The sequence below is a fragment of the Pteropus alecto genome, unplaced genomic scaffold (assembly GCF_000325575.1).
Source record: "Pteropus alecto unplaced genomic scaffold, ASM32557v1 scaffold109, whole genome shotgun sequence".
Classification (NCBI taxonomy): Eukaryota; Metazoa; Chordata; class Mammalia; order Chiroptera; family Pteropodidae; genus Pteropus; species Pteropus alecto.
In genome coordinates this window covers 642,705-651,776 of record NW_006494608.1, presented here as the reverse complement: position 1 = coordinate 651,776, position 9,072 = coordinate 642,705, and the positions used below count along the sequence as shown (strand labels likewise).

The 9,072-nt window shown below is 35.9% G+C and overlaps 1 pseudogene; it reads left to right on the top strand.

The window, feature by feature from the left end:
• Positions 1-1,415: 1,415 nt before the first annotated feature.
• LOC102892895 overlaps positions 1,416-9,072 on the top strand; it is a 10,625-nt pseudogene continuing 2,968 nt past the window's right edge.

Here is a 9,072-nt window from a genome sequence, read left to right as displayed (position 1 = left end):
GGAATCTAAGGAACAAAAAGAACAAACTAATCAAAAATAGACTCACAAATATAGAGGACAATCTGGGGACGGCCAGAGGGGAGGGAGGTTGGAGGGTTGGGAGAAGGGGGTGAAGGGTTAAAGAAGAACAAATTAGTAGTTGATAGTTGGTCACGGGGTGGGGAGCACGCAGAGAGAATGCAGTTAGCATTAATATAATGGCTAAGTGGAGAGCCAGAAGAGAGAAAGAACAATTAAGGGATTGTTTTATAAACTATATAAATGTCTAACCACTGTACTGTATACTTGAAACTAATAATAAAATTAAATTAAAAAAGAATATTACTTAAAAACATTGCTCATCCAAACTAAACCCTATATAAATTCTTACCCACTGCTATGTTGCCTCCTCCAAAACAAACTTAAGAGTTTAGGTTTGGAGCCAGTCAGAATTCCATCATCAGCACTTAGCTGTGTAACATTGGGCAAGTTATTTAACCACTATGAGTTTCAGTTTCCTTTGTCTTAAATGGAAATTACAGGGTTATTTCAAGCATAAGTTAGATAATTCATGTAGTAAGTGCTTAATGAATTGTAATAATGCTAAGACTCTCATAACATATTTTAAAATGCCATTGGTTTTGCTTTTGTAATTCTTCTCAACACCTGTATCCAGGTCTTTGTGTTTGAAAAGTATCTTCTAATCTATGCTCTAATTTACACGCACCTATTTATAACTGCTATTAGTATAAACAATGTTACATCTCCTTGACAAAATTGAGCCCTTGCCCTTCTTTCTGTGTGGGAGGGGCTAAAAACACAGGGGTTGACTACATGGAAATGAAGTTTTTAGTGCCTATGTTATTGCCTTTAATTCAGAAAAACTATGGTTTTATATGAAAGTTAATCTTTTTATTCTTCCAGAGAGCTCTTCTGCCCTCTGAAAAGAGGTAGACCAGGCTTCCATTTAACTAGTTTGTATATTCTGAGCTGTTTGAGATTTTTTAAAAATTGTGTTGAGATGATAAGATCTCAAATAACTTCCCAACTGGAAAAGATACTTTTAAAGTACAACATTAGGGGTAATGGAGACATGAACCATTTATTAGTAAGGTATTTTTAAAAAATTTTTTGATCTGATTTTATTTTAAAAGGAAAACGTTTCCTTGCTGGATAAGAACTGAGAAAAAGCAATGGAGAGAAATATGCTATGGAAAAATGGATTTTTAAAAAGTTTTCCACTAAATGGAAAGTATAGATATCGGCTTCAGGTGTAGCTGAATGCAGATACTTTCACAGCATGACCAGAAAACTATCTGTATTCATCTCTCATCTCTGAGGTTTGTTTGTTTGTTTGTTTGTTTGTTTTGTTTTGTTTGTTTGTTTGTTTGCATTATCTTTATTCTCTGAAAGACTCTTCCCACTTGGTGGTAAAGATGTACACAAGTAACTCAAGTGTTCATTCTACTACCTTCACAACTCCAGCACAACAAATGTATCCCTATTCTGATGGCATCAGCAAAAGTCTTTGGATTGACTCTAGTTTTCAAGACCTGTGTGATTGGGGCTAGGACCAGCCCTACCTTAATCACATGGACAAAAAAATGTAGAAGGGAGTTTTCCCAAAGTGGCGCTATGTTGATGAACATTTTTTCCATTGAAAAATAATTATTCACTAAATGGAGCTGTGATAAACATCTGTTGCTTAAAATGTATTTGCCATTCTTCTAACATCACCAGTATTACCAATATATCTGTCTTGCTCTTAGAAGGCACTATGGTTGTTTTCACTACTGAAGTTCCTTTTTAGTTGTTCACACTGAATATAGGACATTGGACTGTTTTATTTTTTTCCCCATGGAAATAGTATAGATTTAAAAATCAGTGGTGTTTTTCAAGTTGCCATATTTCTATTTAATAAAGTACTTGATATATCTGAATTTTAAAAATGTGACCCATAATTACTTGGCTCATATTTTGGAACACCTCTATGCCCCCAAAGTACTCAATGAGATATCTTAATTCCAAAGGGGACCTTTATTCAGCAGCCATTTATGAAGTACCTGCAAATTATGCTCCATTTAGGCACAGGATATGTTAATTAACAAGTAAATTAGGGTTGCTGTCCATGAGATTCCAGTGTAGCAAATATAATTTCCCCAAGTTCAGATTTATCTCTTCTCTCCCTAATCTGAACTTATATTTGCCCTCATGTAAGAAATTTAAATTTTGTCACAAAACAAGATGTCCACTCTCATCACTTTTATTCAACATAGTAATAGATCTTCTAATCACCGCAATCGGGTAAGATAAAGAAATAAAAGCCATCTGAATTGGAAAGAAAGAAGTAAAATTGTCACTATTTGCAAGTGACATTATACTATATAGAGAAAACCATGAAGACTCCATCCAAAAACTATTAGAACTAATAAATGAATTTAGTAAAGTTGAAGGATATAAAGTTAATATACAGAAATCTATTGCATTTCTATATAGTAATAATGAATGAACAGGAGAAATTAAGAAAATAATCTCATTAACAATTGCATCAAAAAGCATTAAATACTCAAATAAATTTAACCAAAGAGATGAAAGACCTGTACTTTGAACACTGTAAGACATTGAAGAAAGAAATTGTATAGGACACAAATAAATGGAAGGATATTCATGCTCATGTATTAGAAGGATTAATATTGTTAAAACAGTATACAGATTCAATGCAATCCCTATTAAAACATCAATGACATTCTTCTTAGAACTAGAACTAACCCTAAAATTTATATGGAACCACAAAAGATCCAAAAGCCACGGTGATCTTGAGAAAGAACAAACTGGGAGGTATCATACTCCCTGATTTCAAACTACACTATAAAGCTATATTAATCAAAACAGTGTGGTACTGGTGCAAAACAGACACATAGATCAATAGATTAGAATAGAGGGCCTAGAAATAAACCCATTCTTATATGGTCAATTAATAGGACACAAGAAGCAAGAATATACAATGGAGAAAAAAAGTTTCTTCACTAAGTGATGTTGGGAAAACTGGACAGATATATGCAAAAATAAAAATAAAACTGGACCACTTTTTTATACCATATACAAGAACAAACTCAAAATGGATTAAAGACTTAAATGTAAGACCTAAAACCATATAACTCCTGGAAAAAAACATAGACAGTAAACTCTTTGACCTGGTCTTAGCAATATCTTCTTATATATGTCTCCTTGGGCAAAGGCAACAAAAGCAAGAATAAACAAATAGGATTACATCAAACTAAAGTTTTGTAAAGCAAAGGGAACCATCAACAAAATAAAAGACAACCTACTGAATGGGAGAATAGATTCAAAAATGACATATTCAATAATGGGTTAATATCCAAAAACATATAAATATTACTCAACAATAAAAAAGAATGAAATCTTGCAATTTACAACAACACAGATGGACCTAGAGAGTATTATGCTGAGTGAAATAATTCATACAAAGACAAATATTGTATAATTTCACCTACACGTGGAATCTAAAAAAAAACATGAATAAACAAACAGAGACCCATAGAAAAAAAAAGAAATTAAAATTTTGTCAACGGAAGTTCAATAGATCATGTTAACCATAACTATATTTGAAGGTGCATTTCAATAAGTGTGGTCTGATACAAATGACACTATTCATAGCAAACAGCAACAGGCCAGCTGCAGTTTTGAGCCATATTTCATTAAATAGAATATGCATTAGAACTCCGATGACTAAGTAAAGTTTCTACAACTCAATAATTTAAATAATGAATGTGATAAGTTTCTTAAAACCAACTTTTGTGTCACAATCTCTAACCAAAGTAGTGCTTCCAGGCATTATTCTTGAAACAACTTCTAATAAAAGGTATTTTCTTCTGTATCTCTTTTTTTCAGGAAAAAGCAAAAGGCAACCTAATGAATTGGAGATAATTGGAGTGGTTTCTAAGGACAGAGTCTTAAGGTAAGCTGGAGTTTGTAGGAAATAGCATTTCATTCTCCCCCTTTGTCCCTGGTTTCACTTGCCTAGGCTCTTAGTGATAGACAGTGTTCTTAGTAATCTGAAGGACAAGAAAGCGTGAAGACACCTTAAAGAATCCTAGTCATGTCACCTAAAATATGAGTTGTGATCATAAATACAAACACAGTCAAGAAACCCCAAACATTGGTATTTCTGGAAACAGGCACATTTAGGTGCCAGGTATGGCAGTGGGCGTGTGGGTGACAGCCCGGACTGAGCCCTGCATGAGTAGTCAATTCTATCAAGCTACACTGAGGCAGCTCTTACTTCTGGAGCAAGATTTCCTTTGAGGTCTTGGAGCTGTCTAACTGACTGATATGGGAAACCCACACCAAGTGGCAAAGGCACCAGAAGGGGATTGAGTTTAGAATTTTGGCCATCTGCTACAATCTCCATTTCATTCTAGGAAGCAGGCAATGTACTCATCCATTTTTGCAAAGCTGACAGAAAGTTTTCCAAGGAAACGCTAAAGCCAAGGTCAGTTTAGATTCAGAAAGTCACTGTACCAAAGATTCAGTGAACCTCTCCATGCAGAAATGAGGAGGGTAGTTCTGGGTCAAGCTGGTTTTTAACACATGTGCAAAATGAACCACCCAAGAAATAATCCTTCCTGAGTGAAAATGGCCTTCCTTTTGTGTTCTTCTGTTTGCAACTCTGGGACCAGGAGCTAGCTGAAGACATCAGTTCAGGGGCATAGAGGATCATTCTTATTCATTATGGGCATTTAAGACAGCAGATACCAGGAGGAATACTATTAGATTCAAAGACTTCACCAGTGGTTATTACATGCAAAGTTTTCCAGTGGCAAAGAATAGGAAAGGTTTAACAAAACAGTCAACTCACAAATGCATTTTTGTGTCTTTCTTTCACACTTGCACAATATGACAAATTCAGGCAGAGGTACCCTGGGGATTTCTTGGACTAATCATAAATAAGTGGTTTTGCTGTAATATCACTATTCCTGAAGGCCCACTGTCTAAGCCTCCCTTTGCATGTTATACTCTAGTATTGTTTATTCTTTCTGGCTGTTATGTGACTTGCCTTTTTAGCTCTCTCTTCCAAATAACACCAAATTTAGCTTAAGGCTTTGACATCTATTAAAACACAAGGTGTCCTCCAGTAGTAATATACTTGATTACTGTTTTCACATAAGACATGAAGTTCGGAATCCTATCAGTTAGGCCCAAAGTAACCTCAACCAAGTTCACCAGTTTGCAGACTGTGGACTAAATCTGGCCTGCAGATATTTTGTTTGGTTTGCCCAGTGATTTTTGTTTAGCTTTGTCTTGGTTTTGTTTGGTTTTGTTTTGTAATTGAATTTGAAAGACTTTTGGCAGAAGGTTCTTTCTCAAATTCCATAGATCCTACCCCTCCCTATTCCCATGAATCTGAAGGCATTTGGTTTTGTGATGCTGCCCTATATAGTAAGTAGTAACAGCAAGCATCCAGGTCTCATTTCTAATCTAATGATAAAGCTTTCCATATTTCGCCTCTAAATTTGATGATTCTTTTTTGTTTGTGTTTGCACTACTTGGGCTTTTTTTGAGATGCTCATTATCAAAGAACTTTTTTATTCCTAGTGTACTGTAAATCATTATCATGAATACATATGGAATTTTATCACATGCTTTTTCTGCTTCTATTGAAATGACCATATTATTGTTCTTCCTTTTTTCTGTTAATTACTACATTACATTGCTTGATCATCAAATGTTAACTTAACATCATATTCTCAGAATAGTCCATGTTGGTTGTGATATATTACCCTTTTTATATAGAGCTTGATTATGCTTCAATTTTTTATTTAGAACTTTTACCTAAATTGAAGAGAGAGCTTAGTTTTTAATTTTCCTTTTTAGAAAAGAAAATTTTGGGGGGGTTGTGGAAGTCAAGAAAGTAAGGGTACATTGCAGAAACTGGATGTGTTTCCTATTTTCTATTCTCTGGAAGACCTTGAGGAAAATGTAGGTTATTTCATATTGCGGGAAGGGTTTTAATTTCAAATTCATTTTTAATAGACATAGAACTATTTGTATCTTATTTTTCTTCATGTTAGAGTTTCTCTAGAAATTTGAGATTTTTAAAAAATTTAGTTTCAAGTTAATGATATAGTGTTCTAAATAATAGCCGCTTATTACCTTCTTAATACCTACATGATTTCTAATGATGTCTTCTTTTTCATTTCTGATATTGACAATTTGAATGTTTTTTCTAGTTTTCATCAATCCTACTAGGAGTTTATTGACTTATTAATTTTTTTCTCAGAACTACCTTTTGGCTTTATTTGCTCTATTATATGTTTGTTTTTAATTTAATTACTTTTAATTTATAATGACTCAGATATGACTACACCATGAGACATAATTAAGCCTGCAGATGTTTGCAATCATTTGTAGAATCATCGTGAATGTGATATCACAAGTAACATTGCTGTCAGTGAATAAGGTGGTGAATAGCTTGTAAAATCATTCTAATCAAACCAAATAAAATCTCTCAATTTGCAGTTATTATTGGAAAATTCAAGATATAGTAAAACTATACAGAAATATTTTTTGTTAATATAAAAGAAGCTCTAGGTAGATTTTTTTCATCTATGTAAATATCTAGAGAGATAATTTGGAAGTTGTACAGGATGTGGAACAATTATTTGTATTCCTTGTATTCCTGACCCTTCTCACTGAATGTCCATAGTGTTTCCAATCACTGTGGCAAAAGGAAAATAACCTAAAATTTCCGAACTACCTTTGGGTGATTCTACTATCCCCACTGAGGTATAACTATGTGTAGGGTTAACTCAGAACATAGCGCCTCCACATACTCAAAAGACTGATAGTTGCCCCTCCAACAGCCAAGGAAGGCAGTACACAAAGAGCTTTCAGTAGTGCCTACTCCCAAGGATGTTTTCTGCTGCTCCAATGGATGTTATCTGCTCCGGTAGCCAAGTAGCATATCTTGTTCCCATTCATCGGAGAAGGCGGCTGCTCCCCTAATGAGATAACCCCTCCATCTGCTTGCTCTTGGTCAGCAGTTTTTCTTCCTGCAGTTTCGACCAGCCACTACTAAAGCTTCCCTGACTTGTGAGTAATAAATGGCATTTCTCACCCCTCTGGTCCTCCTGGTGGTTCTTCTGGAATATCTAAACCCAGGTGCCAGTTCCAGGCCTGGGGCTCCTGCATTACACTATGGTTATAAGGGAAAAGTCAAATGGCAGATTACCCTTACTTTTCATTGTCAAAAATGGATATTTGTTTTACTCCTTCATTTTCACCATTGTTTGGGGTTGACTACTGGGCTCCACTTTGCCTCCCCTGCTCAGATATGTTGTGGCTCCCTGGGATTTGCCTTGCCAAAGGCTTCCTCTAGGCTGTATTCAGTCTATTCCTACTATGTAATAGTGCTCACTTGGCACTGCTACAGCTATGCTAGTGCAAGATCTGTTCTCAACCTGAGTGGCAGCCTTGATTTTGATCTCTCTAAAGCCCCTGTGGGTATGCTTTCAACCCACTTCTTCATTCGGGCTGGGCTATCCTGGACTGAATTCCAGTATAGCCTGAGCCCTTCATTCTAGCAGGTGATCACCTGGGCACAAGGCTTCCTTTCTGGAGATACCAGGAGAATTTCCAGAACCAAAATTGACACCAGGGCTATGTAGAAGCAGAGTAGATCCTGATTGGGTTTGGTACTCCAGGTCATTACATTTTTTAGGAGCATTGCCTGGATTGTTTGTCAGTTTCAAATGTCTTCACCAGCGCTTTAACCTAGTTGCTATGTCTGCCTCTTTCTTGGTCCTTCAACTATCTCCTTTCTTGGACAATCGTGGTGTTGTGTACCAGTTATAAAACTGGCATTTTCTATGCTACTAGCAAATCCTCAGATGGTGTTACCTCACCACATCACAGGAGATGCACCTTCTAGCCCCATAGCTAGCTAGAATTTCCTCTGCTACCGATGGTTTCTACATTTGCTTGATACTGGGCCCTAAGCTCAGGGACTTGTGATACTGCCTGCATTGAGACAGGTTTCTTCCTCCAAGCACACCTACCCAGATTAGACATCAAATCTCTTCTAACCTTTTCTTCCACATGAAGTGGAAACAGCCACTTACCTACCAAGTTAGAGGAAAGGTCATCATCATCAACAAGGGCTCCTCAGGTACTGACCTGACTTGATGAAACCCTTCCTTGTGTTGAAACTCCTTTTCCTGATGAAACTCCTGAGAACTATGTCCATGTATACCCAGAGACTTCCATATCCAGGCAAACCACGTCTCCAGCTGTTCACCAGGGCACTGCCAAATCAGGACTTAAAAAGAGCCTAATCTTTGCAAGAGTACTGACTTTTTGTTTTGTTTTGTATTTTTGTTTTAGTTATGCTTTCCTCTTTCCTGCTGTGACCCAGCAACAATTATCAGAGAGACGTATGCAATCAATTTTAATGTAACTAATGAATGGGACATACGTAAACCAATTTTAACATAACTAACAAATGGTCAACAAATGGTTAGTCAAAATTTCCCTGAGTGTGGGTGTGGTATAACAAGACAGGACTGACCTGGGGAAAGCATTATTCTATATTGGATACTATTTGGATCTTCCTATATCCACATATTTTTCTATATTCTGGGATTCTTACTCCACCTTCCCACTTGCCTGAGTTGGCCTTACTCATCTATCAAATGCAGACAAATCCAAGGCCATGAGCAGAAATGTACATATGAATGCTCTGTTGGGAAGGTTGCCTCATTCTAATTTTGGCCACAAGCTGACTCCTCTTGTGCATGGAATGCTCCTAAATTAGCCACTCAAGGTGGGTAGTGCCGACACTGTTATTATAAAACGAGAACACACATAGAATGGACTCTGAATGATACCAGCATGTATAAGCTACATAGACATTGACTAAAACTTTTTTTTGTAAATATTTTCTTTATAGTTAGTCACTAAAAATTATAGAGCTTCAGTCTATACAAAAAATACAAAAAATGTATTTAAAAATACAAAAAAATGTATTTTTATGCATAATCACTGAAACCAGAAATGTAACTTGATTCTGAAATT